Source organism: Bos indicus, chromosome 13, assembly GCF_029378745.1.
Source record: "Bos indicus isolate NIAB-ARS_2022 breed Sahiwal x Tharparkar chromosome 13, NIAB-ARS_B.indTharparkar_mat_pri_1.0, whole genome shotgun sequence".
Lineage (NCBI taxonomy): Eukaryota > Metazoa > Chordata > Mammalia > Artiodactyla > Bovidae > Bos > Bos indicus.
This window is the reverse complement of record NC_091772.1, coordinates 74,881,339-74,899,494: the sequence shown is the minus strand read 5'-3', so window position 1 is coordinate 74,899,494 and position 18,156 is coordinate 74,881,339. Positions and strand designations below refer to the sequence as shown.

General features: G+C 50.0%; 1 non-coding gene across 1 annotated transcript; it reads left to right on the top strand.

Annotated features, from left to right (window-relative positions):
* Positions 1-8,744: 8,744 nt before the first annotated feature.
* Positions 8,745-8,831, top strand: LOC139186725 (small nucleolar RNA SNORD35). Its single transcript, XR_011570392.1, has one exon. It is a non-coding gene; the product is annotated as a small nucleolar RNA SNORD35 (small nucleolar RNA).
* Positions 8,832-18,156: the final 9,325 nt, after the last annotated feature.

Here is an 18,156-nt window from a genome sequence, read left to right as displayed (position 1 = left end):
GAAAGCAGCTTTAGGGATTTTGTGATTTTTTTTTAAGTTTGATTTTAAATCCTGGTTTATTCTTGGCACCTTAAAAGAGGAAGTGGAGAGTTGGAGGCAGGCTGGATCCTTCCTGCCACTTGGTTTTTCTGCTATTTCACCCTACTTCACCCCAAACCCAGCCCGCCTCTTCTACATAACTTGTCTCTCCCCACAACGGGGGCAGCACAGGGACCTCTGTCCTGACCTGGGAATGGGAGGAAGGGATGGAGTGAAAGAAGGTGACTTGAAGCCCAGAGATTGCCCCCTGCACCCCGGTCATTCCCGCCACTCAAGCCCTGCTCAGGATCTCCCCCTCCCACCCACCCACGCAGCCTTGGGTTCGGGGCACTGTCTCAGGAGCCCCCCCGGAACTCTGCCCCTTCTAGCTGTGTGGCCTTGAGCACACCATGAAAGCTCTCTAAGCCTCTGTTTCTCCTGAAAAATGGGTGTAGAGGCGCTATGGGGGGACCCATGGAGATAACCAGGGCGGTGGGGGCTTGGCTCAAGCTCTGACACTCGAGGGGTTCTCAGTTTATCACCGTCTCGCTGGGGGAGAGGTCTGGCTGCCTCCCGAGGGCCCTGGGTCCAGGTGGAGTCAGGCAGAGAGGCCTTCCCAGCTGAGTGTTTCAAGCTCAGGCTCTGGAAATGTTGCAGCTGCCACTCTGCTACGACCCAGCTGGGACCCACTGACAGCATCTTAATTTCAGCCCAAGCTCTTTTCCAGACGGGCTGCTAATTAGGGCTAATGGGCAGCTCTCCCTGCTGGCTCCCGCTGCCTCCTCCTCCTCTATTAAAGCCAGCCACTGGGCAGGGTCACTGGGCTGATGCCCCAGGGGCCCATTGGTGAGTCGGTCCTCTGGGTTAAGCATTGCTCTCCAAAGTCTCTTGGCTGCATGAGCTTTTTGTTGCTTTTTCACCTGACAAATGGGAGGTGGAGGAAGGGGTAATCTTCATCCAGGCAGGCAGGCAGGCAGTTCAGTGACCATGGACGTGCTTCTTACTTTATGCCAGGCCTGTGGGAGGCACTGAGGCTACACAAATAAACCAGACCCGAAGGCAGACATTCCTGAATTCAAAACTTAGTTTAATCTTGTTCTGGCTGTGTGACCTTGGGCAAGTTACTTAACCTCTCTGAACCCAAGCTCCACATTTGTAAGACAGTCCCTACTTTACAGGGATGTTGTAAGGATGAGATGAGAGGTGGTAAGTTGAACACAGTGGGCAGCCCCACAGCGATGAAGCTGGTAGGAGTCTGAGGGATCGTAAAAGGCCTTGAGTGCCATCTCAAGAAGCTAGAACTTCATGCCCAGAGAGCAAGAGACAAGGACTATTATTCTTACCATGTTTGTTCCTGCTCAGGGCTTGTTAAGCACCTCCAAAGTGCTAACAATGTGAGACTAGCTAAACTCACGCAGCTCTCACTATATGCCAGTCACTGTTCTAAGGAACTCATTTAATCCCCACAACAACCCACAAGATGGGGGTAATTATTGTCCCCACTCTACAGATATGGAAACCGAGACACAGAAAGGTCCTGCCCACAAGCACCTAGTCAATATTTAGTTCCCTATCACTGTGTAGCAAATTAGCCGAAAACGTAACAGCTGTAAACAAGAAGCATTGATTACCTCACAGTTTCTGTAGGTCAGGACTCCAGCACACTTTCCCTGGCGTCCCAGGCCCTCCCTGCTATTGACTAGAGATATTAGCTTCTTTCCATGTGTGCCCTTCCAGAGACCACAGGGCCGTCCGCAACAGGGCAGCTGTCTGCTGTCCCTCATAGAGAAGGAGCAAGACAGAGTGTCCAAGAGGGGAGCTCTCACCCTTTTATAAGCTACTCGCAGAGGTGACATTCTGTCACTTCTACTGTATCGTATCTATTAGAAGTAAGTCCCTAGGTCCCAACCCACACTCAAGAGAAAGGGGCTCCACACAGGTATAAATACCAGATGCCACCACCCTACTGGGCACCATCTTGGTGGCTATCCAGCGCAGCCAGTAAATCGAGGCGCTGGAGTATGAATCCAGGGAGGCTGGACCAGAATCCATGTTCTCAAACCAGAACCTGATTAATACCCCGCCCAGCTTCACGATCGTTGCCTGAAAGATGAGAAAGGAGACAGCATCCCCACCCTCCTAAAGACCTCCATCTAGACAGGGAGAAGCAGAAAAGCCAGAGTAAGATAAAAGGTGCATTGGCAGGGAGGATAGCAGATTAAGCAGAAAGCCTTCCTAGAGGAGGTGATGCCTGATCTGAGACGCAGAAAAGATGGAGTTGGCCAAGCTAACAGAGGTATGGAAGAGAATTTGGCAGCTGGAAACATTTGTGCCAAGGCTCACATGGAAGAATGATGCTTTGTGTGAAGGCCAGTGAGTGTATTGGAGGATAAAGAAGGAGTTGGAGAGGTAATACTATGCTAAGTCACTTCAGTCGTGTCCGACTCTGTGCGATCCCATAGACGGCAGCCCACCAGGCTCCCCCGTCCCTGGGATTCTCCAGGCAAGAACACTGGAGTGGATTGCCATTTCCTTCTCCAATGCATGAAAGTGAAAAGTGAAAGTGAAGTTGCTCAGTCGTGTCCGACTCTTAGCAACCCCATGGACTGCAGCCTAACAGGCTCCTCCGTCCATGGGATTTTCCAGGCAAGAGTACTGGAGTGGGGTGCCATTGCCTTCTCCATGGAGAGGTAAAGAGACTAGGTTGGAATGGGGCAGGTAATGGAACTTGGATACCATTCCGAAGAACTAGGGAGCCATGGAAGGTTGTCCACGGTAAGATTTGTGTTTTAAAAAGACTCTCCTGAATGGTGTGGAGAACAGAAGAGGGGGCCTGGGGGCAAGGAGAGGAGTGAGGAGGTTTTTCCTTCCATTCAGGTCATGAATATTGAACAAGGGCGGGCTAACTACGTATACCATTCTAGGCACTGGAGATTTGGCCATCGATAACACAAGGCTCTTTTCTACTGGAAGTCACATTCTGGCAGGAGGAAATAATAAACTTACAAAACTAATAAATAAAAGTGAAAATTACCAAGATGATAGGTGTGCTGAAAAATAATAATCATAAAGCAAAGTAGCTTAAAAACAAAAGTGGCCATATAAGTCACATTGACCTTAAACTTGAAATTCAAGAAAGAGCTGGCCAGGAACTTCCCTGGCAGTCCAGTAGCACAGTGGCTACCCTGTGCTTCCACGGTAGGCGGTGTGGGTTCTATCACCAATCAGGGAACTAAGATTGGACATGCCTTGGTGTATAACCCTCACCCCCCGCCCAAAAAGAAAAAAGAAACAGCTGGCCATGAGAACCCAGCATTCCAGGCAGAGAAATAGCCAGTGCAAAGGTCCTGAGGGAGAGCAGGTTAGGTCGGAGGCCAGGGCGGCCGAGATACACAAGCCAAAAGCGAGAAGGACCGGAAATGAGGCTGAGGAAGTAGATAGAAGCCAGAACAAGAGAGGAGTCTTGGTCTTCACCTGACCCTGAGCCTTGGCAGCCGGGAAGAAAGGCAGAAATGCCAAGAGGTGATAAGAAGGCACAATCCGCTGGCCTTGTGTAAGCATATCTGAGTAATGCTGCTGGCCCAGTGGACCAGGGGAGCCACGGGGCAAATGAGAGAGCAAGGAGGCTGGCCCAGCCCCGGCCTGCTTCTCAAACAGGCTTCCTCCCCACGGACCCCGCCGCCAATTAACAGTCATCCCCACGGCAGACCCGGGCGAAGGCAGCGGAGAGGCAGTATTTGCATATTTGTTTAATAAAAAGTTATGGATGTACAAAGACGGATAATTAATTACCCAGCATATTTTCCTCCGTTCCCTCGCCCCTCCTCCTCGCTACCACCATGGCCCCAATCACTTTCCTCTTCTTCCAGCTGAGTCAGCAGAATCTTTGCCTCTTCTTAGAGGGGAGAGGGCTTCGGGGGGGGGGGCGGGCAGGCCCAATAAATATGTACTTATGAAGTGTGTATTGCGGCCAGTCAGGCCTGCATAAGTAGCTATCCCGGATGGTTCTGCTTGAAGTATTTATGCCAGCACCTAGGGCCACTTTAGCTATTTATTTTCGCAAAGAAATTAAATTAGATAGTTTGATAGCTTTCAGTGTAATTATAAAAGAAATTTACATGAGATAGTTATGAGGAGGAGGGGGGTCATTAAGCACCCAAACCCCAAGGATATCCATTGGTTGGGACCCTCTGGCTTAATTCCTCCGCAGCTACTGCAAGAGGGTGGGGAGGTGTCCCTCCCAGGGAAGCTGAGGATGGGGGCGGGGGTGTTCAAATTGCTGGAATATGAGCCCCAAGAGGGTGGGAGTGGTCTGTTTCAGCAGTGAGTGTGGAGCCTGGTAAGTGCCCAGGGAATGCTCAGAGCGAGTGAATGTCAGCTCCCCCAAGTATAGGGCTACCTTATCTCTGAGCCTCATCTGTAATAATGCCTCACTCACCAAGCTGCTCAAAGAATTCAATAAGATGATGCAAACAAACAAACAAAAAAAAGATGATGCAAACAAAATGCTCTCTAACCCTAGCTGCCATTAATTGAGCGCTCATATTTCAGGGACTATCCCAGGTACCACATTGAATCCTGCTGCTGCTGCTGCTACTAAGTCGCTTCAGTCGTGTCCAACTCTGTGCGACCCCATAGACAGCAGCCCATCCTAACAATCATTTACTCCTGGTGGTCTAGTCGTTTGGATTTGGGCCCCTCTCTCATAATAGTTGGGCTTCCATGGTGGATCAGTGGTAAAGAATTCGCCTGTCAGTGCAGGAGACACAGGTTTGATCCCTGGGTCAGGAAGATCCCTTGGAGGAAGGCATGGCAACCCACTCCAGTATTCTTGCCTGGAGAATCCCATGGACAGAGGAGCCTGGCAGGCTGAAGTTCATGGGGTCACATAGATTCGGATGTGACTTAGCGACTGGGCATGCATGCTCCTAACAGTCACTTAAATCAGAGGTCAGTGCTTTAATTTTATCCCCACTTAATGGATGGGGAAAGTGAAAGCTGCCCAGGTTCAATGAGTTATCCCAGCTGCTCAGGACAGGACCAGGTTATAAACCTGGCAACCGGGCTGAGCCCACACCGCTGGTCAGGAGCTCTGTGACCACCCTAGTTTTCTTGAAAGTGGGCAGGTCTTGCATTTCAGAGTTAAAGACCTACTGGCTTAAACAATATCCAAGTGTAGCCAGGGAAACCCAGACCCAGGAAGGAGAGTGTTGTGCCAGCATCCCACTGAGCGAGCCGGGGCTGGAACCCCCCACCGCCACTGTGCTCACCTCCCCAGGGCTGAGTAATTATCCGGGGCTGATTAGCACTAATTGCAGGTCCCCCCACGGGGCAGAGGAGGGAGCCCCACCTACAGCCAGGCGTGTGGGCTGGGGGAGTGGGGGCACAGCGGTGCTGGGGGTTCCTCTCATTTACCCCATCACCCACCCGCCAGCCCAGGGGTCTAAATCTGGGCCCTGGAGGAACACCCCTGGAAACCTAGGGCTGGGGAAACACACTTTAATCCAAAACTGGGGAACTGAGGCTGGTTGAGGAAGCTATGGGGAGAGGAGGGGCAAAACACTTGAATTCTATTTCTGGCTCTGCCACTTACCCTAGCTGTGTGGCAAGTCAACCTCTCTGAGCCTGAGTTTTTTCATTCATAAAATGGGAAGACAACTGTCTCTTCCTCCAGGAGTTTCATGAGGACAAAAGAAGGTCTGAAAGGAAGTAAGCACTCAAGAAACAAAGACACAGTATGTCTTTGTATGTCTTAGTCTCATTTCCGAAATCCTGGAAGTGGGAAAAGCAGTGAGCTTTTTTTTCCAGCTGCGTTAGGTTTTCGATGCTTCGTGTGCTGGCTTCAGTATTTGCACGTGGGATCTGTAGTGGTGGCTTGGAGGCTCCAAGGCATGTGAGATCTTCCTGGATCAGGGATCGAACCTGTGTCCCCTGCATTGGCAGGCAGACTCTTAACCACTGGACCGCCAGGGAAGTCCCTGAACTGCCTTTTTAACCAGAAACTGCGAGGCTGATGGATGCAGGTAGGAGCTCTGCCCTTGGGCCATACGGGCAGGGTAGGGCTGGCCATTCTTCCCGCCCTGTGAAAGCCCCCCTCCCAAACTCTCTTGGAGGTGGACTGAAGGAGACACCACGTGCTGCTCATCTGTGTGTGCCAGGTAAATTCATTCAGGTGTGTCCCAGGCTCAGCTGAGGACACAGGTGCCTCCTGCAAATCCTTTGCACAGATTCCCACCCCCCCCCCCCACCCAATCAGGTAACAGAGCCAAAATTTCAACCTGGGTCACTCTGTCCCCGAAGCCCCTGGGGCATCTGGGGTACCAGCTTGAAGCCCTCTTCTTGGCATGGGAAGTTACCTGGGCCCTGGGCAGCCCTGCCTATCCCAGGCCCTGCCCAGGGTAGAAAATCAGCTAAAAGAAGCATAGAGGATTTAACTGAAGACACTAATCAGGGAATCCTAGTGAGGACGCCAGTCAAGATCCAATTAAAATGCCAGCCACCGTGAGTTCCCTGTTTTAATTTTCCACAAATTAGCTTAAAAGGGAGGATGGAAATGAAGATATTAGTTGTTTTATTTATTTATTTATTTTTTAGAGCCAAAAGGGAAAATCCTTTGAGGATTATATTACTTGTTTCTCTTTAAAAAAAAAAAAAAGCCACTCTCAGCTGAGGGATTTGGGTTCCATCCCTATTCCCTTTAGAGGCAATTTTCAGGGCCAGCCATTTAGAGTGCTGGCATGGTAACCCCTTTGTAATATAAAGCACCGTTTCCTGAACGAGCACTTAGCACGTACCTTCCAACCCTCACCGCCCCGCAGATGAGCCTCACTGCACCTGTTTACTTGTAACTGAGGCTCAGAGGGGTGAAATGATTTGCTCCAGGTCACCCAGCTGGGAAGGGATACAGCCTGGTTCCAACAGTCACGTGCTCCCCGCTGCAGCCAGGCTCTCTCTCATTCAGCCCCAGATCCTGGTTCAAGCCTCAAACCCCACTGGGTCCCGCAGGAAACTGCAGAGCTGAGGGGCACAGACGGGGATCCAGCCTGCCTTCTGCATCCTGTCGGGCCTGCCAGGGGTTATGAGTCTTCCAGAGGTCCCATAGACTCTCTGGTCTTCACTCAAGATGGGGTAGTCCCAGGGGGGCAGTGATTTCTGACCCCCGACACACACACACACACGCAGGAACTCGGTCTCTGCCCTTCAGCACCTTGCCGCTGGGACCCGACCCATTCATCACTGTCTCTGGCAAAGGCCAGCTCCTGCCCCCGCCACCCCCACGGCTACTGGCCCTGGTAACCAGTGTCCTTGATCTCACTGTGGTGTCCTCCGCTCCCCTGTTCCCCCCATCCTCCTGTCTACTGGAAATAATGAGTTTTGCCGATGTGGAAACAATACAAACTTGGGCTCAGCAACAACAGCAGCCTTCCCACTGTGCCTTCTCCAAAGGCCACAGCACCCCCTGGAGCCGCACCACCCGAGGGCATGCCCAAGCCCATACAAGGACCAGGACCTTGACAGAGACAAAATTCCCACACTTCAGGGCTGTGTGGCTTTGGACAAGTGACTTAACCTCTCTGTCCCTCTGTTTCTTTATCAAGAAAATGGATATAATAAAAATTTAGTTCAAAAGATTATGGTGAGGGCCTTCCCTGATGGCTCAGTGGTAACAAATCTGCCTGCCAAGGTGCGAGACACAACTTTGACCCCCAATCCGGGAAGATCCCACAAGCCTCAGAGCAACTAAGCCCATGCACCCCAACTTTTGAGTCTGCTCCAGAGCCTGGGAGCCACGATACTGAGCCCACATGCTGCAACTGCTGAAGCCCAAGCACCCTAGAGCCCATGCTCTGCCACAAGAGAAGTCATCGCAGTGAGAAGCCTGAGCGCTGCAACTGGAGAAAAACCCACACAGCAACGAGGACCCAGGACAGCCAGAAAGAAAAACCAATAATTGTTTTAAAAAGAACAGTTACGGTGAGAGTTCCATGAGACCACACTCATGGTACACAGAAGATGAGCAATAAATGTTACCCTCTCCTCTCTAAAACCTGGAGGGGGAAAGGCCCAGCTAAGATGGAGGGTTCTAGATGGAAGAGGAAGCAACAAAGGGGTGAAAAGATGAGACAAGCCTTCCCTTAAGTGAGTCCCGAGTCCATTGAAAGGGAGATAAATGAGGCACCAGGAGCTGGGTGACAGATGAAAATAGCTCGCTGCCTTCCTGGCCTGGGAGAAAGGGCCAGGGCAGACCCGAAGCTTCCCAGGTCATTGCTTCCTTGGTCATCGCCAGTGAACAGTCTCATCGCCCCTGATGGGTCCTGGGAGAGCCCGAGCCTGCAGTGACCTCAGGCTTGGTCCGAGCTTCTTTGGGGGAGGATGCCTGAATCTGAGGGCGACCCTTCGGATTCTGGGGGCAGCCCAAGGCTGGGGATGCTCAAGCTAAGGGTTAGAGTCTAGTTCCAGACGATGTCTGAATCTGGAGTTGTGCCAAATATGTGTAGAAGCCCACCCCTGGAGGGATGTCAGTCTGGAGAGTCTAACTCTCAGCTTGGGCCTGATCTTGGTTTAGGAGGCGTGAAGTTTAGGAGGCTATAGATCTGCACTGGGTGTTAAGACTGAGCTGAATCCTAGGTCTGTCTGTCAGCCCAAGCCTAGCAGCTATCAGATTTTGAGGTGAGCTTCGAATGTGGTGTTTGCTGACAGCGAACCTTAAAAAATATTGGGGTATCAGTAGATGATGGCTTTTTCTCACAATGGTCTGTGGATGCCACTCTGGGCAGTGCCAATCATGCAAACAGCTCAGTTGATGCCAGGAAAGAAAAGAATATATTGTGGCATCTGTGAGCCCAAATATGTGAACCCCACATCTGAGGGACATCGTCTGTTTTAGGAGCCCTGTGTGTGAGGGTCCACACCAGCCCTGGGGTTTGGCTGGGAAAGGAGACAGGTGTCTCAGGGCAGTAAGGAAGAAGTCTTGGGGGCATCCCCGGGCAGCAAGTGAAGACAGCAAGTGAAGACGCACCTAGTTCCCCTCCTTTGGCTCTTCCTTTACCCTCTGTTACTGCACACAGTCCTCACATCTCCTGTCTCATCCTCCATCACCCACTCATGCCCCTCCTTCCATACCCCATCTTTGCCCTGAACTTCTCACTCTCCAGAAACCTCTTTTCTGAACCCCAAGTCTCAGGCACCTCCACATTCCTTTCCTGGGTGAGAAGGATCAAGGGGTAAGGGGGAGAGAAAACCCATCATCTTGTCCTCCGCCAACAGCGTTTAAGTAAATCCTACCCGAATCACCCTTCAGGGCCTGGGAAAGGCAGATCCGATTCTTGGGGAGCTCAGAGGCCTGCTGCCTTATCTAAGCCTCTGGAACAGGCATTTTGCATTTATTCCCCCAAATGTGATGCCAAACTGCGTTCCAGCCCGTGGCTCCCAGCCATCTGCAGGGAGAAATCCAGTTAGACCTTGTATAATAAGTTCCTGACAATCTTGCCGAGGACGCTGGGTCATAAAAGTCTCCTGGTTTTATCGCCGGTAACAGACACGGAGTGAAATTAAGTTGTCTTATCAAATTTAGATAATATATATCCCTCTAGAGTCGAAGGCTCTGCATGGGGCTTTCATGGTATTAGCCCAGGAAGGGGACGGTGGGGGGACGCGTGCTCCTAGGACGGGGCGCAGGGCGGGGGCTGTGTGGGGGAGCCTAGCAGGACTGGCAGGCAGGAGGACAGAGGTACTGGCATCCCCCGTCTCAGTGTCAGCCAGGCCTGAATTTGAGACCTGGCTCTGTTACCTCTGTGCTAGCTGAACTTAGCTTCCTTTACTTCTCAGCTTCTGTATCTGTAAAGCGGGCATGGCGGTAAGAGTACCTACCTTCTGGGTTGAGGTGAAATTTAAATGATATGCTAAGGGTGAACCCTGGTGGTCCAGTGGTTAAGAATTCGTCTTTCAGTGCAGAGGGTGTGGGTTTGATTGCCAGTTAGGGAATTAACATCCCACATCCTGCAGGACAACTAGAGAAGCTCCCATGCTGCAACTGCTGAGCCTGTGCGCAACTCGAGGAAGCCCGTGCGCTGCAACAAAGAGCCCACGCGACACAATGAAGACCTAGCACAGCCAAAAAATAAAATAAAACTTTAATAAACAAGATGCTACATGCAACAGGCTTAGTTGTTCTTATCCAGTGCATGGCATGTTCTTATTGTTCAGTCGCTCAGTCGTGTCCGACTCTTTGCGACCCCATGGATTGCAGCACACCAGGCTTCCTTGTCCTTTATCATCTCCTGGAGTTTGCTCGATCTCATGTCCATTGGGTAGGTGATACCATCCAACCATCTCATCCTCTGTCGTCCCCTCTCCTCTTGCCTTCAAACTTTCCCAGCATCAGGGCCTTTTCTAATGAATCAGCTCTTTGCATCAGGTGGCCAAACTATTGGAGCTTCAGCTTCAGCATCAGTCCTTCTAATGGATATTCGGGATTGATTTCCTTTAGGACTGACGGATTTGGGCATATGGTGAGTACTTAATATGTGTTGTCAGTGATTTGGAAATGGGAGAAGGGAAACAAGGGCTGAACACTGACATTTATCTGGTCCACTCTCTTCCCATTTTACAGGTGGGGAAACTGAGATGAGGAGTAAGTAGACAGTGGTCACACAGCAGAGGGGTTCCCAAGTCACCCCTTCAGGACTGAATCATCCCAGCTCTCTCCCACCCCAATTGGGGCCACCTTAGGGGCTGAAGTCTGACACCTTCCTGCCTCTGTCTATAACACTCCTGCCATTCAGGGCCTCACCCCAGGAAATGAACATGCATGGCGGGAGGCTTGGCTGTCCCTTTGCTGGTAGAATGGGCTCCCAGTGCATCGCCCAATGTCAGGCTTCCACGCCTACCCAGCTGTTCCTGGAGAACTTTAGCATCCATTTTTTCTTCTTCTTCTTCTTTTTAATTTGGCTGTACCGCACAGCTTGCAGGATCTTAGTTTCCCAAGCAGAAATCAAATCCAGTCCTGGCAGTGAAAGCACTGCGTCCTAACCACCAGGTTGCTAGGGAATTCTCTGGTCCTGGAAAACTTATCCCACTGTCCTAGGAGGGGGCTGTCACGCCCCAAACCAGTGTCTGCCTGATGGAATTGACCTGCTTTTCTCCCACACAGCTGGGATCCTTTCTGTGGCAACCTCACTCTTTGGCATACCTCCAGGGATGGAGAGCTCATGACCTCACCAGGCAATCGTTCCATTTTCCCCAGTCTGGGTGTAAGACAACCTCAACTCATCTGACTTCTAAGCTAAAACTCATTCATTCTAGAGCCACACCCTGGGACTTCCCTGGTGGTCCAGTGGTTAAGGGATGCGCGTTTGATCCCCGGTCAGGGAGCTAGATCCCACATGCCATGGGACAAATAAGCCTGCACATCACAGTGAAGACCCAGTACAGTCAAAACTAGAAAACAAAAAATAAAACTGCACCCTGTCACCACAACTTCTTCAGCACAGCCTGAGTGTATGTGAGCTTGGGTATGTTGCTGGGTTTCTCTGTGTGTGCGCCACACTGTGAGTTCTAAAGGGAGAGGAAACCACACTGGTGCAGCTCTGTGTTCCCAAGGGACACATAATAGACCCAAAAAATAACAATAGCTGCCTTTTATTGAGCACTTACTATGTGTCAGGCATGAGTTACATGCATTTACTCATTTCATCTGTAATAACTCCACGATGCTGCTACCGTTGTTATTTCCAACTTAGGAAACCTGAGGCACAGAGAGGTGAGGTAAGCTGCCCAAGGTCATGCAGCCAGAACAGAGGAGAGCCAAAATTCGAGTGCAGGCCCCATGAGTCCAGAGCGATGACTCTTATCTCGCAGGTATTTCTGAAGATTATTTGGAGTGCAGGAAGGAAAAGAAGACAGGAAGGGCAGACCCAGGTATGGGTGCCCATCTCTTCCAAGTGGACAGGACTCCTGGAGGGCAGGAAATATGTGTTACTCATCTCTCTCTCCCCCAGCATTTAGCACATGCATGCGAAGTCGCTTTAGTTGTGTCCGACTCTGTGCAACCCCATGGACTGCAGCCTACCAGGCTCCTCTGTCCATGGGATTCTCCAGGCAAGAATACTGGAGTGGGGTGCCATGCCCTCCTCCAGGGGATCTTCCCACCCAGGGATCAACCCCCATTTCTTATGTCTCCTGCACTGGCAGCCACGTTCTTCACCACGAGTGCCACCTGGGAAGCCCAGCACTTGGCACAACGTCAGGAGCTCAGTAAATGTTAAATGACAGTTTATTCATCACAGGTAGATTTTTCTCCCCCACACTCCCAAGAGCCCATGGCTCAGAACTGAATCATAGTCATCTCTATTCAGCTGTCACTAGCCCATTCTGTGTGGATTTAAAAAAATACAGCCATGATCCTCTGAACATGGGTTGGCAAGCTAATGGCCCATTGTGCAAAAAAAAAAAAAAAGAAAAGAAAAAATCTTCTTCTGCCACCAGAAGTCTCAGGCTGACAAGTGGAGCCCCACTCTCCCTGGGCTGAACCTTCGTGCAGCACACAACCCACAGCACTGAGCTTGGCAATCCTGATGCAGCTCTCTGGGGCCCAGCATTGAGCCTGGACCTGGGCATGGTGTTTGTTGAATGACTATTTGCTGTATTTGCCTCTCTCCTACCCGGCTTCACCCGGAGCCAGTCTGAGCCCCAGGAGAGGCATTGGTGGAAGAGCCACCAGCTGGGTGTCATGCAGCCATGATGCTGACGGGGGAGTTTGCAGACATAAGAGAGAGAGACAGGGTCAGGCGTAATTGGTAAATATTTGTCTATCTAATCAGAGGGCCTTTTAATTAGCAATTTCATCCTTGCAACTGGTTTATCTTTTTTTTTTTCTTTCTGCGGGAAGTCAATTAAATGTAACAGATGGAGGAGAACATGGGGGTTTCCTTGCCACCCACCATCTGTCCCATCCCACCACCTCCACCCACAGCTGCACTCACATCTCATTGGTGGAGCCACCTGCCAATCACCAGAGAGGGGCGGGGCTGAGGCCTGATGGGCAGTGGTGTGGTCTCTGACCCCCAGGAAACCCTCCTTGATGCTCCCAGTCTCCCTGGCTACCTGGCACATCTAGGCTAATCCTGTCGGCAAGACCTGTGGCCCCAGGTCCGGAGACTCTTTGACAACTGGGGATCTCCTCTTCCTGACTACCTGGGAGCTAATACCCTTGAAGGTGTCAAGGTTTAGCTCCCAACGCAAGCGTGCCAGGGGCCCCATCCAGAGGGGACTCTCGACTAGTGCAACAAATCTTTACTGAGTGTCTGCTGTCTGCCAGACAATGTGTGGGCCACTGACGACATATATCAAGCAGTCTCTGCCCTTTAGGAATTTGTAGCCTATTGAAGGAGACAATTATTCATTCACTTATTCTCTGGATATTTATTAAGCACCATGTGTGTGCCAAGCTCTGTGCTGGGTCTTGGGGACATAATGATGAATCCAGCCATTCCCTGACTTTAAATAACTGTGAAGCAAAGGAGACAGGCATGTAAATCCATGCATTTGATAAGTATTTATGGAGTGCCTACATGAGCCGTTCTGGCTGTTGAGTACACAGCAGTCAACAACACAAAGTTCACGTCCTTTCTAGTAGGGGGGCAGGCAATAAACAGATGGATGTATAATGCCAGGGGTGATCAGTGATTTGAAGAAAAATAAGCATAATATTCTGTGGAAGTGAACTGAGCTCTGGAATTAAAAATCCAGCATGTTTGGCATGACCAACAAAGACCCAGAGCACCGATCGCCTGATCACTCTCCCTCTAAGACCGTTTCTTGCCACTCCGCACCTCCCAGGCTACATTCCAGTCAGTCTGCCTTCTGATGCCTCCTCCAACCTGCTGTGCTCTGTCTGAGGTTTTAGCCTAGTCCATTCCCTCAGCCTGTCATATGCTTCCCTCTGTTCCTTGCCTGACTAAACTCCGCAGCTGAAACAGCCCCTCTTCTGTCCCTTCCAGATCCCTCAGGCTCTGTCAGTTTCTTCCTCTGCGCCTCTGCAGCCTCAGTGCTCCCAGCATCCCAGATTCTCCTTCCAGTTTGATTGTTGCCGGGTACTCTTTCATCTCTCTCGTCCTGCCTGGGAGCCAGCCCAGGGCCCAGACCGTGTCCGTCTCACTTCTCTGCACTGTGTCGCTAGCACCTGGCACAGAGCCTGGCATATACCGCGTGTGTGCATGCGTGCTAAATCGCTTCAGTCACATCCGACCCTTTGCGACTCTGTGGACCGCAGCCCACCAGGCTCCTCTGTCCATGGGATTCTCCAGGCAAGAATACTGGATCGGGTTGCTATGCCCGCCTCTGGGGGAATCTTCCCAACTCAGGGATCGAACTCCAGTCTCCTGCATCGGTAGGCGGGTTCTTTACCACCAATGCCACCTGAGAAGCCTCAGCAGATATTGACCAGACCAAATTAAACCAGATAGAGAAAATGAGAGTGAGCACCCCAGTCAGGGGCAAGGATTTAAAAGGACAAGGCAGTGCTAAAGATTCCTGTTTCAGAGACAGGGAGCAGCCCAATGTGACCAGATTAAAGAGAAGAGCAGCATACAAAACTGGAGTTAAGCTTTGAATGTTAAACTGTGATGTCTGGACTTTATCCTTGTAAGTCTATAAGCCAACATCTTTTTTTTTTTTCTGGCTGCACTATGCATCATGTGGAATCTTAGTTCCACGACCAGGAATCAAACCTGTGCCTCAGCAGTAGAAGTGAAGAGTCCTAACCGCTGTACCACCAGGGAAGTCCCCATAAGGTAGCTTCAGATCGCTCACATTCCTCTTCCATGACTGTGCCGGAGACTCATGCCTTTCTTGGCTTTTTTCTTTCAGTGATCATTTTTCAACTTTATTTTTCAATAATGGCTTTATTGAGATGTAACTCACATAATATAAAATCCACCATTTTAATGTGTACAATTCATGTTTTTTAGCATATTCATAATTGCACAATCATCATTACTATCTAATTTCAGAACATTTTCATCAACTATTATCAGTCATTTCCAATTTTCCCTCCCTCTCCCCCCACCACCATCCCAGACGTCCTGGGAACCACTAATCTATTTTCTGTTTCTATGGATTTGCCTATTTTGGACACTTCAGATGAATGCTGCTGCTGCTGCTGCTAAGTCGCTTCAGTCATGTCCGACCCTGTGCGACCCTATAGACGGTAGCCCACCAGGCTCCCCCGTCCCTGGGATTCTCCAGGCAAGAACACTGGAGTGGGTTGCCATTTCCTTCTCCAGTGCATGAAAATGAAAAGTGAAAGTGAAGTCGCTCAGTCGTGTCCGACTCTTTGAGACCCCATGGACTGCAGCCTACCAGGCTCCTCCATCTGTGAGATTTTCCAGGCAAGAGTACTGGAGTGGGTTGCCATTGCCTTCAGATGAATAGAATCAAACAGTATGTGATGTGGCCTTCTGTGACTGGCTTTTTTCCGTTAGAAACCTGGTGTTAGGGTCCACTCAGATGTGTTGAAGCATATCGCAGCACTCCATTCCTTTTTATTGCTGAATACTATTCCATTGGATAGCTATACCATATTCATCAGGTGATGGACATCTGAGTTGTTTCTACTTGGGGGCTATTTTGAATAATGTCGCTATCAACTCACACAGAAGTTTTTGTGTGGAGTATGTTTTCAGTTCTCCTAGGTATACACCTAGGAGTGGGATGCTGGATTATATGCTGACTCCATGTTTACCTTTTGAGGAAGAACTGCCAAAGTGTTTCCAAAATGGCTGTGCCATTTCACAATACCCCCAGCAATACATGAGCATTCCAACTTCTCCACATTTGCTAACACTTACTATTGTCTGTCTTTTTTCATTTTTAATCAGCCTAGTAGCTAAATTCCAATGGGTTTAAAATAGCATCTGATTGTGGTTTGATTTGCATTTCCATAGTGACTAATGGGGCGTCCCTGGTAACTCCCGACAGTAAGGAATCTGCCTGTGACGTAGGCGACTCAGGTTCAATCCCTGGGTTAGGAAGATCCCCTGGAAAAGGGAATAGTAACCCGCTGCAATATTCTTGCCTGGAGAATTCCGTTGTCAGAGGAGCCTGGTGGACTACAGTCCATGGGATCGTTAAGAGTCGGACACGCGTGAGCAACTAACACACACAGTAACTGGTGATGCTGAGCATGTTTTCATGTGCTGATGGGCCAGTTGCATTTCAGCTTTGGAGAAATGTCTATTCAAATCCTTTGCCCATTTTTAACCCTGCTGTCTTTTTATTGTTGAGTTGTAAGAGTTTTTTAATATTCTGGATACAATTCTCTTATAAGATCTCCTTTGACTTTATTCTTTTTTTCTCTCTTTATTCTTAAAAGGAAAGTTTAAATCTCTATCTACAGTGGAAAAACACAGTGATAGCCATCATAAATCGAAGGTGATTGTAATATATATATGTATTATTATTAATTCAAGAAACAAATACTTAATAATTGTCTCCAATGACACAGGCACCATTCTTGGCTTTGGGGATACAGCAGTGAACCAGACAGGTTCGCACCAATGATCCTCCTGGACATTTTACTAACTCAAGTTCTTGGTTCATAATTATACACGTGCGTGCATGCATGCATGAGTGCTCAGTCGTGTCCGACTCTTTCCAACCCCATGGGCTGTAGCCCACCAAGCTCCTCTGTCCATGAGATTCCCCAGGCAAGAATACTGAAGTGGGTTGCCATTTCCTTCTCCAGGGGATCTTCCCGACCTAGAGATTGAACCCACGTCTCTTGCGTCTCCTGCGTTGCCAGGTGGATTCTTTACCACTGCACCACCAGGGAAGACATTTATAGCTATATGGGGAAAAGAAAAAAAGCAAAGAAAGGAAACAAGTACAAGTGTCATGCTCTGCTGTGCCTGAAGAGGCCGATTTGGTCATGTCTGGAAGTGACTTGGTTATTGGATGGCCAGGGAAGTCCTCTCTGTGGAGGTGACCCTCATGCAGACAGCAAAAGGAAGAGAAGATACTGACCATGCAAAGATCAAGCATGAGAGTGTCCCAGACAGAATAAGGTGGTACTGAGCTTCCTGGGGCCAGAACAGAGTGGACAAGGGGGTGAGTCACGTGGGGATGAAGAGGGAGAAACAGGCCAAAGCGGGTCCTTGTAAACCAGCGCAAAGGGCTTGAATTTTTGTAAGCACAAGGGAATTCCCTTTGAAACTTTTAAGCAGCGGAGGGAGATTATCTGATCACCATTTTTAAAAGCCTTTCCAGCTGCTGCGTGGTGGACTGAGGGGTGCAGGGTGGGAGCAACAGGACCAGGGCAGAGGGGACTGTAACATGCAGGTGAGGGGTGAGGATGGCTTGGGCCAGAGCACGAAGTGACTAGAGGGAAGTGTCTGTAGCTGCAGGATATGTTTTGCGGGTAAAGTGATCGTGTACAGCTGATGGATTGGATGGGGCGGGTGAGAGAGAGGAACCAAGGAAACCCCTATGTGGTTAAGCATCTCCCGCAACAGGGTGAGCAAGAGGGAAGGAAGGCAGAGGTGTGGGGTAACTCAAGCTCCATTTTGGACTTTCAGGTTGAGATGGACATCAAGTGGTGATGTCACGAAGGCAGCTGGACATTCCTCTATGAGTCTGGAGAGATGTGCTGGGGACTCACTGGTAGTGCTGAAATCCATGGGACTGGACAGAGTCCAGACAAGAGGGGGCCCGATGGCACACCAGCTTTAGAGGGTCAGACCCAGAGGACAATCCCAGAGACTGGGGAGGAGCAGCCAGGGAAGAGGATACAAAGAAGAAAGCGTGTAGCTGGGGGGCCAAGAGGATTGGTGCTTTGAGAAGAAGGAAATGGCTGGAACTCATCAGTGATATTAAGTTCTTGCTGATAGCTCTGAATCTGAGCCTCACCTCCTTTTGATAAAGAAGTAGAGGACAAAATACCATTAAATGGAGATGTCCTCCTTGGAATTAGTAGAGAACTGGAAATTTCCTAAGGGACCCCAGATCCTGTAAGGGTCGTGTAAGGGACTCCAGATAACCTAAGGTTATCCCCCCCTCCCTGGGTTCTCCTGGCGCACTTGGAGAATCACTTCCATGGGCAAAGGGGAATCACCCAAGCCTATGGATGAGAGGGTGACATGG